The sequence below is a fragment of the Micropterus salmoides genome, unplaced genomic scaffold (genome assembly GCF_014851395.1).
Source record: "Micropterus salmoides isolate LMB-PRFRI ecotype aquatic unplaced genomic scaffold, ASM1485139v1 Ms_hic_scaffold_15, whole genome shotgun sequence".
Lineage (NCBI taxonomy): Eukaryota > Metazoa > Chordata > Actinopteri > Centrarchiformes > Centrarchidae > Micropterus > Micropterus salmoides.
This window is the reverse complement of record NW_024040596.1, coordinates 3,412,815-3,431,986: the sequence shown is the minus strand read 5'-3', so window position 1 is coordinate 3,431,986 and position 19,172 is coordinate 3,412,815.

The following is a 19,172-nucleotide window of genomic DNA, read 5'->3' as shown; positions in this document are numbered from 1 at the left end:
TTTTACTTTTTGTGCAAAATGGCCTTAATTTTCCTCCTCAAGATTGTGGGATTAGATTCAAAATTCCTTTTGAATCCACTCATTCACAGTTTAAGACACATGAAAAAAATGATCGTTAATCATCAATTCCTTCAGCCTTTCCGTTTAAGGAAATATTAATACAAACACTCATGTGTGAGAGGTCAGCTAGGGTAGTATTTCTTAATGGTTTGTTTCCTTACAGACTGCCAAAACACCCAGAGTGCTGTATTTATAGTAAATTGCAATAATAATTTGTTTCTACCAAGAGAACCTATTTCATCTTGCTCCAGTGTTCCATGTTGGCTTTGAAGTGCCAGTGAAACCAATCACATTCCTTTTTCACTTCCTATCTCCTCCATTCATAGACTTAAAATAGCCTCTGAATCATTCTATGGCACCCACATTCGTGTTTACACTTTGCCTTCTTCCATACTGGAATATTGAACCATACTTCACACAAAGCGCTCAAAAATGTTCCGATAAAATCAACAACAGAAACCAGAATATGCCGTTTTGAAGATTTTAGGGTAACTTGCTCAAGTACATGTTGTGTTTTATTTCAACAACAAGGGCTAAAGATAACTTTCTGTGCTAAAACCTGCCAGAGTAAACTTGCTATGGTGTGGTTTCCTGGAGTAGTTTAATAGTTCTTAAGAAAAGCCAGCGTATGTATCACTGCAGAAAAAGTGCTAGTCAGACCACTTTTTCAGATTGAATCACAATGTTTTTGTGATGTTTTTTTTTTTACACTTTGGATTTGTACCCTACATTTGTATCAACACCAGTTCAAGATAAATTAGCCAAGTGTAACACAATAATGAGCTTAAATTTCTACCGGGTCATCACCAGAAACAAAAAGAAATAAGAAGCAGTTCTTGCATATAAATGTGTTAACGATTTTGAGAACTACAGAAGATCCAAGAAGTGACACCAACGGAGAAGTTGTCGTCTTCCTTTTAATGAAACACAAATGTTTCTGGAAAAATGTCCATTGAGAATGGTAAGAACAGTGCAGAGCATGCAGGACTAGTTTATGAGCTGCAGCTGGCGTTCTAACCATCTAGCCAGGAACATGCTACCACTACCCACTCCCAACATGCTTTAGCTCAGTAATTGTTTTTTTGATTTTTGATGTGACGCGGATTTGTTACAGTGATTCCAATACACTGAAAATAGTTTAGTCTGTAACTGCGTTGTTACAAGTGGTGGTGTGATCGGGCCCTTACTCTCTCCATCAGTATGGTAACAAATTGGGCCATTGGTATTCTGATGAGGGATCCAAGCAGTGGGGCTGTTGTTCACATTATTCTTTCTTTCTTATTTTTCTCTGATGATACTTTTTGTGCAGCAAAAACTGCCGGGTGAACTCACCAAAACAGGCAGGTGGGTTGCAAATTCCACCCACTACTCAAAAAAGGCACTAACTGACCTCATGGTGTCGCTATAACAATCAACTTTACATTTTTGTAATTATCTCAAAAACGGCTTCATTTAGAGTCAAGGTTCTTTCATCCTTTTAATCTCTGGTTTCATCTGCATCCAATGTCAAGAGTCGGCTGAGTGAAGGCTGAGGGCTGAGGTGTGGACCCAAATGCAGATTCAAGCGAGGCGAGAGGAGGATGCAGTTCAAAATTATTTATTAACTCAAAACGGCTTCCACGGGAGCTGGCGGCAAGAGTCCAAACAAAGGTAACTCCAACAGAAACATAATCCAAAAACAAGGAACAAAGAAGCATCCAAAAACACAGAGCAGAGATGACACAGAAGATGCAGACAAATGGACGTGACAAAGACTGAAGACAACTGAGGACAATATATACACTGGTAAACGAGCAGGGAGGGAAGCACAGCTGAGATACAGCAAGTAATCAACAAAGCTAGACAGGGACACCAGGTACAGAAGATTACCAAAATAAAACAGGAAGTAAAGTTCACAGGAACACGCAAGGACAGATCTACTGAAGTAAAACACAAAACATGGAAAGACAGCAAAATCAGGACACGGACAGAGACGGGACCAAACAGGAGACAAGACTACACTAAAACATGATGATATAAGACAAAGGACTAAGACAGACCATAATGATAAAACACAGAAGTACACAGATCAGGAAAACACTAAACAGGACTAAGAACTAAGATGATTAATCTGTAACAAAAGGATCTTTCATCCATAAAGTTTTAACTGAGCTCTGTCTCTACATCACAGGAACAACTTTATGTCCACTGACTGCCTGGAGGGTAGCTAGTGTTTGGAAGGGAGAGGAGAGCTGTGTGCTGCAGCTCGCTGTTTTTCCACCGAGGGCGACTAGCCGCTTGGCGAGCATTATGACATTATGACATTATGACTACTTTCAACAACCAGTATTATACTTCCTTCTGTTAAAAAGCATAAAAAAATGAGGAAGATCTGCAGACAGATGTGACATGCTTTCAAGTGGCTTAGTTGCTGTCCCTCATATCTGCCTAACTTTCTGAAGGCTCTACATCAGAGGTCACCTGGCCGCCGACCTACAGACGATTTATTACTGAGACTTACTACCTCATGACGGAGCATTACTGTACTGGTTTAGCGGACCAGGAAACTCACAGACCAATCGCATGTGCTCCAATCGTCTCATGTGACTCTGCTCAGCCAATCAAATCTGTGCATTCCCATGCTTGCGAGTCGAGTCCGCGAGATTCACCAGAGACGTTTTTGGAAACAAACACGAATTGAGGAAACGAAAGGGAAAAGAGATTTCACATGACTTTTAATCAAGGATGTACAGATTCTTACATGTACGTTCCTCCCACAGGCAGTTCAAAACCAGAATATCTCATAGATCTCCAGTCCTAGCTGGCAGCACAAGCTAGAGCTCACGTTTCTCACTGAACAAGAGAAAGTAGGAGTGGTAGCTCTGTAGGGAATGTAAGAGAAGAGGAGGCATTACAGCTGTTCATTTGTTATGATGTGTTGAGTGTTTATTATAAAATTGGTTAAGACTACACTTCATCACTAGAAGCTACACTTTTTATTAAATTTTTTCTAAAAATTAGGCACTTTTTTTATATTATTAGAGTAGTTATTATTTATTATCCATCCAGTTTGATGTGAAAACTGACTACTGACTGAATATTATTTGATTTGATAGTCCATGGTTGACTAAAAACATATGTTGACACAACTATACGTTATGGTACTGAATGATAACGCTAGTGAGTCGTTTTGATGTTCTGGACCTTTGCTTCGGGGAAATTTTCTGTAACTGGACCGCTTTGAATTCTAATTGAATACCCCTGCTCTACATCTTCTCTTCTGACTGCATTGACTGTTGTTTTGTTTTATTAAAGACTGAAAAAAAACTTGGGAAAGTGTAAATGTACCACTTTAATATTGAATATTACCCCCTTCCCCCATCTCCGTATTTTTATTTATACCTACAATGGCTCTAATACAGTTGTACTCATATGTCCTTTTTACACCAAAATTAGCACTTACATCCAGATTTCTTTTGCGTAGAAAATAGGTATTTGACTTTTTTCCCATTGCCAGCATACTAGTTTGTCTTTTCTGTTTGGTGGTGTTATAGTCTGGTCTCTGTTTTGCCTGTTTGGTGTCACTTGTGCATCAACCTGTGTGCGCGCATGTCTGCCATATTACCCTGCCGCAGTTCTGCCTGTAACTCTGTCTGCTCTTTGATTTCTGTGTCTGTTGAGTTTTGCCTCAGTTTGGATTTTTCTGTACTGGATTGTTTGGACCATTAGTAACTTTTGGGTTACCTGGAATCTGCCACGCTTGCTGTGAGTACACTTTGGGTAAATAAATTATCAGAACTCTTCCTGCCTTCTCCATGTCTTGCACACAGACACAATGTCCGAGGAACTTTATGAACTGTTAATGAACTTGAACGAGCTTAGTGAAATGCGGACTAAGGCAACCATGACAGCCATTAGGAGGCTGGATGATGGCTCAGAGACTGTAACCGGCCTGCTAGCCTCCTGTTTGGTAGCGTTTTTCTGCTTCTTCATCTGCCTGCCAGCCTGTATCCTGTTTGGCTAGCGCCATTGCGGATAGCCATCTGCCTATCCAACTTGTATTCAATTCGGCTAGAGCCCCGGCAGCTAGCCACCTGCCTGATCTGCCTGTTCTGGCTAGAGAGGTGGCTTAGCCAACACAGCTGCCCGGGTCCAGTCGCCAGCCTGGCCGACTCCCAACGCCCCTGAGCTGCAGCCAATCCCTGCCTCAGTTTGGATTTTTCTGTACTGGATTGTTTGGACTATTAGTAACTTTTGGGTTACCTGGAATCTGCCACGCTTGCTGTGAGTACACTTTGGGTAAATAAATTATCAGAACTCTTCCTGCCTTCTCCATGTCTTGCACACAGACACAATGTCCGAGGAACTTTATGAACTGTTAATGAACTTGAACGAGCTTAGTGAAATGTGGACTAAGGCAACCATGACAGCCATTAGGAGGCTAGATGATGGCTCAGAGACTGTAACCGGCCTGCTAGCCTCCTGTTTGGTAGCGTTTTTCTGCTTCTTCATCTGCCTGCCAGCCTGTATCCTGTTTGGCTAGCGCCATTGCGGATAGCCATCTGCCTATCCAACTTGTATTCAATTCGGCTAGAGCCCCGGCAGCTAGCCACCTGCCTGATCTGCCTGTTCTGGCTAGAGAGGTGGCTTAGCCAACACAGCTGCCCGGGTCCAGTCGCCAGCCCGGCCGACTCCCAACGCCCCTGAGCTGCAGCCAATCCCTGCCTCAGTTTGGATTTTTCTGTACTGGATTGTTTGGACCATTAGTAACTTTTGGGTTACCTGGAATCTGCCACGCTTGCTGTGAGCACACTTTGATTTAATAAATGATCAGAACTCGGACGGTGGTACAGTGGTTAGCACTGTCGCCTCACATCAAGAAGGTCGCGGATTCAAACCCCGGTGCCCCGGCCTTTCTGTGTGGAGTTTGCACGTGTCTGCGTGGGTTCTCTCCCACCGTCCAAAGACATGCGGACTAGGTTAATTGGTGACCCTAAATTGTCCTTAGGTGTGAATGTGAGTGGTTGTCTGTCTATGTGTGACCCTGCGATGGACTGGCGACCTGTCCAGGGTGTACGCCGCCTTTCGCCCAATGTCAGCTGGGATTGGCTCCAGCCCCCCCTGCGACCCTGTACGCAGGATAAGCAGTTGACAATGGATGGATGGATGATCAGAACTCTTCCTGTTCGATGTCTTGCAAACCTAACATATGAGTGAGATGTTTATAGACATCTGCAGATAGGAACAGTTTAAAGAGTGGTTCCCCAAAAAGGGGGAAATTAGCCATTCCACCGGACCCAGAAGTTAACGCCGATTGTACCCTTACACACTCAAGACGAAAGCCTTGAGTTAGCAGGTGTTAGTGGGTTTCCAGTGTAAAAGGGGCTTTAGAGTAACCATTACTTCTTCCAAAGCTGCCTTTGCAGTGCCATTAAGCAAGGCACTGGAACTCTAGTGCTTGAATTGAGCTAGGACTAATAGTAAATCGCTGTGGTCAACCTGCATAGTTCCCAGCTTTGTATGTTTCACTGTGTGTAATCCCCTCCTCCTCTGCAATGACTCCCTCCTGTTGGAGCAGTAATTACAAATGTCTTCTTAGTTCATATCCATAAGGTTTCATTCCTTAATATTCTTATAAATGGTGTAGGAATAACATGGGCAAACGTCTTTCATGAGAAATGTCTGTTTTGAGACAGTTTTGGCAGTGTGTGTTTCCTTCCACTACTTACCCTTATATGTTACACAACCCACTTAAGTCTTCACTTTCTTTACAAGCAGCCATAACTTTGCTGAAGTATATAAGCATAGTTTTTTGTTCAGCAGGAAATAAATAAATAAATAAATTATATACATACTACCCGCACACACACACTGCACACCAGAAAACATGTAGGGGACAGGATTACTTGCAATGGTTTGGCCATAACTGCATATCTTTCTTCAGGGTTTATGAGGTCAAAACCTACAAATTTAGGCTCCACTAGTTCAATTAGTCAGTAGGTTTTCTGGCTTAGAGCTTGTCAATTAAACACATGACCACATCCTAGTTGAGCTTGTAGTTCAAACTGTTCTGCTCTGATAAATGAGACGCTGAGTAATACAACGTCTGTTTTCAAAAGACTCCAATTCTGGAGGAATTTAACAAGGTGTTGCATACATAAAAGCCTTCTCTTTTTTTGTATAATTTTGAAAAGACCTTAGGAAAAACAACAGTGCTACCAGACAGCACTGTGTGGTAGAGGCATGTTTTTTAATGAGAAATTCCTTTTAAACAAGCTTTTTTTTTTCAGAAGCATCAGTCAAAGAGTTTTTATAAGCAATGACAGTGTCATTATGTTGCATAACATACTTCTTCATCTCTGTAGTTTAATTAAAAGTCAGCACAGTGACAGATTTAATTAGAAGAAGACAAAATGTGTGGATGAGCTTACTGCAGTTGGAAGTGCTTGCTTCTGCTTGGAAAGTAAAAAGTTTGTGTTTATAGTAAAAATTTACAAGCTGACAACAACATGACTCAATTCAATATCCCAAAATACCTGAACCTTTTAAAATAACAAATAGAAGTTGTGCATTAGTTTTTGGTCTTTACATAGTAAACACAATAGAAAATTGTGTGTTATAGCAGAACAAGAAGAAATTATTTTGGCAAACCTGGCACTTTTATTTTAGGAGATGCAGAGATTCATCACTACCTGTACAACAGCTGCAATTACATTTAAGCACTGTACATCAGCACAGTTTCATGTAATAATAATAATTTATGAATACATACATACATACAAACACTTTTTTTTTCCTACCACACTCTACTCAAATGACGCAGGCTTCTGGAGATTTTTTTGGAAAAGCAATCATATTGCTTTATCACATCATGTTGTGCACATTATGTTGGATACGTGTGTTAAAATTACATAAAGTAGTCAGGCAATTCAAAAACACAGCTTCTGTTTACTTTTCAAGTTTCTGGCTAAGCTGCTGTTGACACCTGAATCTGTTATACAATGAGCATTCCCGTGAGTCCCTGTCTTCTCCCTGTCTAGACTGCTGTAATAACCCAAAGTGTGTGTGTGTGTGTGTGTGTGTGTGTGTGTGTGTGTGTGTGTGTGTGTGTGTGTGTGTGTGTGTCAGTGTGTGTTAACAGAATGGCACCCATTTGAATTGCGGGGGGTGTGAAAGTGCGTACATACCTTGTAAAAACCCCGGGAACAAAAGGGAGGATTGTCATCGGAGTATGTTTACGCAGTTCTGTCTGTTTGTTGAATTTGTCTGGTTCTATATTTAGAACAAGTTTCCATGAAATGGCATCTTTAAAATCTGGAGGTGTAACTCAGCCACATATTTTGCGCTGTTGCTAAATAATTTCACCTAGGAGAGATCAGGCTGTAAAGACAAGCTACTGCTAAGCTTCATAACTCAACAGTTTATGAACTAAACAGCATTAATGCATTTTAAAATAAAAAAACTGTTTCTGTTGCAAAGACACAAGACAGACAACAGTCTCATTTACCAAATTAGATGTAAATGAGATGGCGTATGAAAAATTCCCCATTGCAAATAGCTGAAATGACTTGACATCACAACAGCTCATGCAGGGAAACGATTTAAATAGAGAGGAGACGGGAGGAGTTCTTTGATGCATGAGTGGTTTCATGCCAAAACAAGTGGGGCAAAATATTACATCGTAAAGCTAATTTGGCCACGGCATGTTCTGGTTTGGTCTGCCCCACCCCCTGCTTCGCCCAGAGGACTTTGGTTATGTAATGCAGATGGGGGATAAAAGCGCCTACACCTGGGCCTTGGCTCAGACCCCAAACAACACTCTGAGACGTGTCCCCTCTAAGTCTGCCAACACATGGTTAACCAGACTAACCTAAATCTTCCACACCAACACAATCATTTCTAGGCTTCAGCATTGTGCTTGAGGCAGTGTTTGCCTCTGCTGCTTATTTATTTATCATACAGTCAATGATGAAAATTTAAGAGTAAAAGAAAAGGACAGCTCGTAGAGGTGTAATGAGATACACTTACATGTACTAAAGTAACTTTTTTGAGTAAATGGTACTTGTCAGAGTAGTTTTAATGCACCGTGCTGACAGAGAGAAGAGTCTGTTGTGTTAATGCTAATATGCTGGAAATATACAAGCTAATAGTGTGTAGAGCAGTGCACAGCAACTTTAACTTGTCTTAAACTTGTCATGCTCACTGATGAAGACACCAGATTATGCACACAAGAAAAGGAGAAACTACTCTTGTTCAATGTGGATGTAACTGATGTAATGTCTGTATTTAACAGGCAAAAAATTATGAAACATTACAGCATTATCTCCTAATTTGGTTTGGCAAACAAATCAAATAATTTTTAAAAACTATTAATATTTAAGCAATCTTTACTCATTGGACTATTAACAGACTATAATATTAATGCAATATGTTGTAATCACACTTGATGGATACACACTGGGAATATTGTCCTGGTGTAAATGTGGCAGGTTATCTAATCAGGAGATGATGACTTGTCATTTCATCACAAATAAAAACAAGTGTATGTTTACTTCTTTACCTTTACCCGAGGAAGACCATCTGAAATATTTCACATCAAATGAAAGACTAGAGGAAAATGACCCATTGTTTTTTTTTCTAACTTACTCACTACTCAAGTACTTTTTTTCTAAGAACTTTTCTTTTCTTACTCAAGTAGTTATTTTTATGAACACTTTAACTTCTATTTGAGTACTTGTTTTTGCAAAGTCACAGTACTTTTACTCAAGTACATTTTTGGGCTACTCTACCCATGTTGGTGACAAAAACTCACAAAATATCTCCATTCATTAGTTTGACTCAGATTCATTCATTTATGCATAACGTGATCCAGTTCTTTTATTATTCTTGCTTGACTGTCTGGTTGTTTAGAAAAGTGTCGCATTTAAACTTTCATGAACTGTCAGCAAAGTGACCTTTAAGCGCAAAGATCTGACGGAGAAGCAGTTAAAGAAAACAACAAAAAGTGAGAAGCTAAGTAATGGAAGTGAAACTTGTTCCTTAATTTAAAAATCAGTCCCTACAGGATTTAGCGGGATTGTTGCGGTCTAAAGTCCTAAAAAAAAATAATAATAATAATAAAAATAGTAATAAATTGCGATGGAAGTTGTGAGGTTTTGGGTCTTTTTTTTTTTTTTAAATGAAATTGTAGGAATAAGTGAAAACTGCAAAGGTAAATGGGATTTTTTTTTAAACATCAGAATTATAGTTGAATCATTAAACAGTCCCCCCAGGATATCGTGGGCCTAACCCTAACCCTAACCCTAACCCTGCATCTTTAAACCAGCTTACCTTGATTATTTCAACGCCTCCAAATGACCTGAATTGAAAACCCTCTAACTCTGCTATGCTTCTTTATTTATGATGAGCTCACTCACACAGATTAATCAATGTTACATTTAGATTAATGACAACAGTGCAGGCAAATGTCCTATAACACCTCTTGTTTTTGTTTTCTTCCTGACAGTGGGAACGTAACCAAAAGTATTTCTGCTGTCATGCTATTAGTAATGTTCCTTTCTTACAATCGAACAGCAAACTGAAACACACTCTGCCCTCTATGGCCTCGTACAATAGTGTCTGTGTTTTGGTTATGCATGTTTGCAGTCACGTTTATTAATGTGCATGTCCAAATTCCACTTACGCCATGAACTATGGCAATGTGATTATAATGCTGTACCGGTGCTCTGAAGTTCAAAGACCATTTCCCCGAAAAGGCAGTTTTCCTCCACCCTCTGTCCCCGTTTTTACACATCGCCTTCCTTTTGGCTCGTCCCCTGAAACCGGAGCGTAGGCACACTGGTTGGACAGGGAGAACAAACAGCTCATGTGCCTTGTGGCTTCTTGATGGCATACTTTTCAGCACGCAGGTTTTGGAGGGGTACTGGGAGAGTGCATTCCTAGTAATTAATAAGGCAAGCGCAGGTTTCCATTTGAAGTATTTGAACATGCCATGATAACGGAGCGTGTAGGGTGGTGCTGAGTGTTACAAAGTCCTGTCTTGTTTTAACTGTGGAAACATTTGGGAACGGCTGTAACAGAAAATCCACAGATTCAGACAGGTTTCTTTTGTTGTGTCTTTTTCAAATACATATAATGGCGTAGTTAATAAATCAAGAAATGAATAACGTCATTTCATGTTGATCATATAATTTGATAGTGACTTATAGTGCTTGATTATGGCAAAATAATCATTAGATGCTTTTCCAGAATATTTGTGTAAAATTACACAAATGATACAGTAGTCAACTGAATAATCCTGTATTTTATCCTGTATTTGTGGCATTATCCTTGGCCTTTATCACTTAAATAGACAGTACATGTACGTATATACAGCTGAACTGCACTGAAAGAAACATTGGATATGCAGTCTACTATATTTTTTTTCTTAAATTCCAAGTAGCTTTTCAGTTTAAGTCCATAGCTCTATCACTGTCACCACTGTATGTATTTTACAGATAATATCTTAGTTTCTATGTGGTAGTCACTGTTGCCTGAGTGAGTGTCAGTGTGTGGCCCAAAATAGTTACTGTTCATAAAGAAACCAAAATAAATAAAGGTCTCAGCCTGACCACCCCTATAAAACATCTTGGCTCCATAAGTGTTCCCACGAGGCAGCTGTTTATTTTATATTGTACTTCACTAAGGTTGTCATCATTATTGTAGCCATTATTGTTTTTATATGCTGGCAATCTGTCAGTATTGAAATTACTTGTTTATTGGTTAAAGTGCATTAACACTGAAATTCAAATGTACAGATATCACAAAACAGATCACGTCCAACTTTACTGCAACAATGAAAGTTTGATGAGTCGGTGCATCCTTGATTAACAACTTTCTTAAGCATGTAAGCAAGTTTATTAGAACCATGAAAAGAAAAGAGCGTGCATGTGTTTAGTAACCAAGGTACTGTGCAGGAGATAAACATCATTTAGCAGGTTTTGTCCAATTATCTGCTTATCAAAATCATTAACCTAAGGATAACCGGATAAATTGTCATATCAGTGTTGTGACAGCATTGTTTCCCTAGGAATTAAATTGGCCAGTTCCGTACGTCGCAATTTACATCCAGTGCCAAGGTAGAGTTTCTTTTATGTAGCAATGTAGAAAGTCATGGTGTGGAGGTCAGGCTGGTGGATGGCTATATAGGAAGTCTGACATGTCAGATAGATTTTGGAGCATTTTTGTAGTTTGAGTTCGGTCCCCTGTTTTGTTTGCATCATCATCATGTCCATGAGGAACTCAATTCACATTTCTGCCAGTGGTTTAACATTATTCCACAAAGCCAACAAAGCCAGGGACGAAGAAGACTTCTTGCAAGTAAAGAAGAACGTAAACAATACTGGTTTCAAAATATTAAGTAAAACTTACCTTTTTTACTTGCTTAAATCTAACCATGCCCAAAATATTGGCCAGATTACTTCACTACTGTCAAGAGTGACAATTTCAGTTTGTTGCCATTTAGATCGATTGTTACAGAACTCTGTGAAGGCTGCAGCAGCATTTACAAAGACTCTTACAAAACGTAGAGTGGGATAATGATACTCTGTTCCTACCTTTTAGCTTTGCCAAATTCTCATTACCTTCATTTATATAGACGATACACAGAAAGGATTCCTGGCATCCTCTTCTTCTCTGGAAACACCTACTTCTGTTCAAAACACAGTCATTACTTCTACAGTAAGATGCATCAAACGGTGAATTACTCCCAACACCATTTTTGTAAATTAGGCTTGGTAATGTAAAAGTATACAGTCACTGTGTCAGAAAGCAGTTAGTGGGGGAAGCTGCACTGGAATATCTTCTGTGGCTGCAGTGGTTTGGCACTTTCTAGGAAAGGCATACTTGATCAAACCAACAAAATGGAACACATTCAATCCAGTGAAATAGTTATCTCTCCTTTCATCTGTGTGTGAGTTTTTCCTCACTGCGGCTATGCTGAGTCAGGTCCTTCATCATCTGCAGGCCAGCGAAACCAGTGACCCAGCAGGCCTCACTTGTACAATGGAAATTGAATGGAGAATGAAAAGATACATGCCTGTGAATAATATTCACATGTAAACACACACACACACAGACCGTTGTAAGAGATACCTCTTTGGCCTTACACAAAAAACACTCAAGTGATTGTGGAGTATGTGTGTCGCTTACATCTGCTCACATACAAAGAAAAGGAATGCTGTTTTGGCCACAATTTGTATGGGAGCGTGTTTGTTTGCCTGACAAATGAACAATACACAAACTCACAAAAACAATAGCATTATACTTTCTACGGGTACGGAAGCTGAAACAATAAACAACCTCATTATAAGGTCCAGGAGTAGGGGTGGGCCATCTGGCAAAAATATCGTGTCACGATTTATTTCAGGCAGGATCACGATTCACGATCTTATCATGATTCATTTTCCTGTTGGTTTTTATGACTATTTTGTTATTGGTTTAAAAGAGAAAAATAACACTACTTTATTAATTATATACAATATAGCCTAATGATTCATTTAAACAACAAAGAACTGATTCATTTTGTTCTTATAATATTTTAAAGATTTTAATATACATTGTTTGATTTAATTTTCCCATGAAAAAATGTGCCGTTTGCTTCTGCAAATTTAAAAACACAAAGACAGGGAGGGACTTGTTGCAGATATTGACTGGCATTTACAGTAGCAAATAGCCTGAATGTGCGTTACGCCTCCCCACCCTTCTATGGACGTCGCCATGTTGCAGGACTCTCGACTGCCCTTCGGGACAATTTTTCTCATGCTCACATTACGGCATGTGCAGCACTGTTTGTGTTTCGGTGTTTGATCCACATCCATCTACCTACGGACGCTTGCATTTCCCCAGTGTCTTCAGGACATTTAGGAGAATCGCGTTTTCTGAGGGCTCTTTCAGAGGTGTGTCAAGCAGGCTACAGACTTTTAATGTCGTTCATAACTTTTCAAAGTAAAAGCTCAGTTCAACTCCAATACTGCATTACAGCAAACAAGCTTCTCGCGCTTTTATATTGTAGGCAAAACCACTAAAGAGGATGTGATTATGTGAGTAACTGTTGCTGTCATGACTGAGATCTATCTCAGCACCGCTATCAAAGCACCGTAATCTGGCTGTGGGCCAGATATTATTGTTGGCGGGCAGTTTTGGCGAGGGTCCATAATCACAGAGAGAATGAATGTGTTTCCCTCGTCAATGTTTGTATAAACTTTATCTAATGTGTGGTTTTTAATGGACTGTGGTGCAGAAGCTGTCCTACGCTCTTTGAAAGGTTAGGAGGCAGTGGTAGACTGGATAGATAGCTGCAATTCACAACTCTCACCACTAGATGCCACTAAATCTTACACACTTAACCTTTAAAGCCACTATAAATGGAATTAGAAAATTTCCAGCACACATTTTGAATAGTCCCAAGAGCACACACAGACACACAAGTGGAAGTAAAAGAGAATTAATTAATGGGCCGATGGAGTAGATCACCACCTGGTAGTCAAAAAGAACCTGGTGATGAATGGTTGGAGAGTGGGAGTATTTGAGCAGCAGAGTAGAGGTGATTAGGAGCAGGTATGAAGGGGAGCCAGCTACGCCTAGATTACACACTCACACACACACCAGGGAGGGGAAACAAATGGGAAAATACAGGAAACTATCTGGAATCACAGATGAACCGTGACACAAGTGAGTTTACCTTCCACTCCACAACAGCTGCCTCAGTAATTTACCCGGTTCCTTCTAAACGTGTCATTCATTCAGCCAGCAACCTCTTGCATCTCAGTTTACAGTAACTGCTTAACCTGGAACAAAGCATTACATGAACAGTAAGTAGTGGGTGGCTAATAAATCCTGCCAAAATTCACATGTGGGCATGCTTTCCTGTGTGTATGATTAATCAGTCTAAACTGATGTATCTTCTTTCTTTTTTTTTACTTTTTTTTTGATGTATCATTTCTTAAACATCAATGAGCTTTATACTGTCAGACAAAAGGGTATCTGTTCACATCATAGCCGGCCACAGCGGAAAGAAGAACACCCTCTCTGCTCTGTGCTCGTTATGGATATGAATCATAAAGTTGAGCTGCGTTGATAAGCAGAAGCAACAAGGTCTCTTCACAGACACACACACAGAATCTGTGTGACGTGCAGCAGTGGAGCTGGAGCCGACTGGCCTGTCAGCAGGGTGTGTGATGGGTTACACACCTAGCCAAGTCATCCGCAGTTCCCCCCAGAGAAGTTTGAAGGGAGTGCTCTTTTGTCTGTAACACTGCTGGATGCACTCACAGCGCACCCGGCCCTCAAACACAGCAGCGCAGCTGGAGGAGACCGCAGTTCCTGCAGGGAAGAGGAGAACTGTGTGTGCTTCAACTTTGAACTTTCTGGCTGGATTCTGTGAAGCTGCTACTTCCCCTCTGAGCTGCAGAGGTGATACTAAGAACCAACGACAGTATATATTACCTCTCCCCCTACATTTAATCCATACATTTCTTTGAGTAAGTTCCAAATTATTTAGCGTGACACGGTGACAGGGTGGGGAACAAAGTGAGCCGTGCCCAGTCATGGATTTTGGACATGCCGGTTAGCAGTGGGGTGATATTTGACATCGGAAAAATCCTGAGCGTAATTTGTCAAAGTTGACACCATAAATAGGCCTAATCTAACACTGTGAAACCATTAAGCCTTTGGCAAAACAGAGGAACTCCCATTGAGATCAAATTATTTCCCAAAAAACAGTATTGATTCAAATCAGTTTGGAAAATTTGCGTGGGAAAAGAGAGTGAGTAATGTTCTTCCCCTCAGAGAGAACATTAAAGGGAAGATTTGAATCAAGAATCAAATGTTTTTCACCTCTCACATCTTTTTCCCCCCCATTAATTCCCCAACTCTAAAAACAACTCACTAAGTTACACCTGTTATTGATTTGGATGTTGATGGATAATACAGAGCTCCTGCAAATCAATCTGCATCTCTGAAGAATCTTAAGCGATAATTTGCAGAGACGTCTACAGTGTTGACTGGACATAAACGTGGATTAAGACATTAGTTGCACCTTATTGAATTAATGTCTCTATCCTTTTTTCAGGCCTGAGTTGGTTTTCTCACAATTCCCCCAGGAATTCAACAACTTTCAATTATTTGCTTTCTTGCCGAGAGAATGAGAAGACTGATACCACTCTTATGTCTGTACGACGAATATGAAGCTACAGCCAGGAGGCAGTTTGTGTAGCTTAGCATAAAGACCGGAAACGGGGAAACGTGGCTCTGTCCAAAGTAAAAAATAAAATAAAATAAAGCTCACTGATTTACATGTTAGGCTATATGTTGTTGGTATAAACCACCATTGGTGGCTTTACTGGGCATCACATGCTGGAACTATTTCTTGGAGAAGCTCCAACATGTAACGTCTGTTGTTTGTTGTTCAAATTAATTGTTCACACGCGTAGTTGGTAACTAAGTGCCAGTGTGTTTCAGTTTACTTTGATACGGTTGCTTGGAAGCAACCACAGTTCAGGCAGACGCCTCATTTGTTCCCAGGCCTATTACAGTGTTCACATGGACAGTGAAGAGCATGTTCTCACAGACAGAAAGTGAGCATGTGTGTAAATGATGTATCGCTGTAGCAAGTCTTTCAAACATGTGCCAAGATCAATTTCCATCAAAGGTCCACAGGGAATAATATCCCACCATCTCCAGGAGATGAGTAAAGTGTATTTTGGAGAGAAAACCACCAAGCAGCAAATTTTTATTATTTATTTAACCATAGACGTCACACAGATGCTGTGTCACGTTTGCAGAGAGGTTCTCAAGGTCTTTTCACCCTGAGTGCAACCAAAAGTGAGTTTTTTTTTGTTGTTTCAACATCCAAAGAATACAATTAAAGGTTTTAAATGGCTGGCAGAACACTTTACTACTATTGCTATGGCTTTGCACACCTTACATCTTTGGTCCAAGACATGTACAACCGAATATTATCTTAAAATATGTTTTTTAGAGAAAGAGTGATTGCTCAATAAATCCATGTTTACAGCCTTATTTTCATAGTTTTGGCCATCTTTTCTATGATTTATGACAGCAATTCACTGGATCTTGTTTTAATCATCCTGAGGCATCTGCCTACATGCTCACTCATGCTCACTTTATGGCTTCAACAGAAGCACAGAAAATACTCAGAACTTAGCTTAACCTTTAACCCAGAAAACTAAACAATTTCTTTTTTCTGAGTTTGAACGGTGGAGCTGGACATTTGACAACAGCCCTAGGAGCTCGGTGGAAGCCTGAGAGTGGGCGGTGGCTCTGTTATCTCTTCTTCCTTTGCTCATCTACATCCTCTCCCACTTAGAGGTCAGAAGCATGTCAGCAAGGCACACCGTTTGCTGGAGGTCAGCTGGCAGTAACTGGTTATAACTGCAGACATGAAGATATGATAGCTATGGGATTTCCCTTACTTTTTACCATCAGTTAGAGTCTTTTAATATTTGCTCACTACTGTTGAAGCTTATCTAATTCACCTAATGCATTGTTGTTGTGCTAACTACTTCTTAATTATAGTAAATTGTTCCTTAATTTCCAACCATTTCCCATTGAGGTGAAGAATAAGTGTTTGTATGAGTGGCGGAAGATCCATCGACAAGCCAACTAACCATTCCAGGTATGGACGCTTTCATCGAAGTTAACTTCCGTTCTGTTCGTTTACAGTATTACTGGGTTTACTGGCTAATATGGCATCGACTACAAAACGCAGTGAAAGTTATGTTTAGGACCAGACTGAGGTTGGTATCGGGTTGTTTCGCTGTGGGGTGCAACCTCGAGTCGGGAACAAAGCAATTTCGAAAATAAAAATGTTTAAATGTTTCCTAAAGAGATCCAGGCGAGCCTGGATCACCACTGTGCGAAGACATGGGGTCTTTCCGAAACTAGACCCTCGCCGCTTCCTCTCCATCACGGAGTGAACTCCTGTCGGAGTCACCCTCACAGCCAAATCGAGCTCCCTAACCCATGTAGGGTAAAATTACAGCGGCCAACTTTTGGACGAACTACCCTCTCCCCAGAGTAGATAGGATCTGACGTTACCGCCGCACTCACTGCTATAATAGGCTATGTGTATCAAATAAACAAGAGTTGCATTGTCTATCACACAAAAGCATTTTTTTATTAAACACAATATAACCTTTGGGCTATGTTGTTAACCTGTGAAAGGTGATATGAAATGTTAGTGTAGTTTCGGAGTCCTATATGTTAACCGGCGAAGTCATACAGAACTCACATTTGAAAGAAAGGTCCCCCATCGTGCAGCAAAGGCTGTTACACACCTTCAACAAGCCGGCATCAGTGCACACTCATTGTGCATTGGAGGGTTTCACAACCCACTACCACTCCGCCCTCGTTGGTTTCGGATGGCACTCAATGTGGCGGACCCTCCGCGTGAACGCGCAAAAGGAGTGGAAGTAGGTTGGGAGAGGGAGGAGCAAGCAGTTTCGGAAAGGCCCACAGTAGCTAACGTTATTTGCTTGTTCTGGATTGTTTGAGGAAATCTGCCGGAAGTTAAGTTTGGGCCAGAGTAATGCACGTGCGCAGTACCGTTTGTTTATGCAGTTACTGTTGAAAGCGTCTATAACCTCTGTCCTATTCTAAAATGTACATGCATATATTAGAGCTGTGTAATATAGTGGTCCTTTTTATTATGGTCCTTATGTTTCGTTTTGTTCTTTGACTTACATTTGTTGTATTGACTTCACTGTGAGGAAAGAACCCTTAGTTTGGTTTCTAAGCCGATTACTGCAAATCTTCCTTTTTCATTAGCCTCATCATGAACCTTCGCGGCAATAAAATTGATTGACTAAAGTGGTGCAAGCCGAGCCTGTTTATTACAATCTTTACTCAGAAGGATTAAAAGTGAGTGGTGTGGCTTACTTTTTTTTAAAAAGTGCAGCGTGTCCGCGGGAATTGAATTACAAAACCCCTTCTCACCTTGTCTGGTAACCCGAAACCCAAACTTTACGTTGTGAAATGTGGAGCTGGCACAAACCAAGAATCTCCCTCCTCAGAGTTACCACAAACCACATGCTGCCTGCTCTCAGGAACACATTCTCCCTTCCTTTACTTTAAGCCAATTGAACGTTCAGTCCCACCTCTTCTGCTGAACAAGATGAGCAATTACACAAAACATTTACATCCGTGACACAGATGAGGAGATTGAGGCCTAATCTCAGCTCCAGAGAGGCTTAGTCATTCAAGCCCTTATTGCCCTTACTTTCTGTCAGCTGGTAAAATAAAATGATCTATCCGTGTTGTGTTTCACCACAGTCTAATGTGGGTGTTGGGATCTGTATCTTTCTTAACCATGAGTAATCTTAGCTCTAAATTACTGTTGTCCATCTGGTGGGAGGCCTTAGGAACTGAGAGGGCACCCTCGGGTCAAACCAAGTGCCCCCGTGTGAATTTCTCCCTCGTTAATTTTACTGTGGGCTTGCCCTCCTTGTCACCCATTCTGGCCTTTCGTGGTAAAGTGATCCTATCTCGTGACATGTCTTGAGCACAGCACAACTCAAACTGTATAAATCATAAAAGTGTAGAGCTCCTGTGACTTTCAGTGTTTCGGCCTCATGCATGTTTGAACTAGATTGGTTCTACTGCATTCTTCTCTTTCTGCAGGCCTGTAAATACAAGACAGGTGAATGGTGGGTAAATTAAAACATGGCTAGCTCTTAGATTGTTTTCATCCATGAAATGTGGTGATACTACTTTGAGTGTTTGCCAGAGCACAAATGATTATGGGCCAGCTTCTAAACCGATAGCCTGTAGAGATTTGGGGGGTTTCGGTTTATCCAACATTGTGTTTTCCTTTCAGATTTCTCTCCAGTTTTTGGCTTCAATATTGACAAAAAAATATTTTGGTTCTCAACAGAGCTTGTTTGCAGGGCCAGCAAGAGAAATTATAGTATGTGTAAAAAGATATTTCATTTTGAAAACGATTTTTGGTTGGTGATCAGTCGGGAGATTTTACATCTCAGAACTTCTGAAACCAAAACTGACAAATTTTTCTTGATGCGGCAAGAATGAGTTTGAAGAGAAACATTCCAACACAGTCCACCGCATCTGTCCACTTG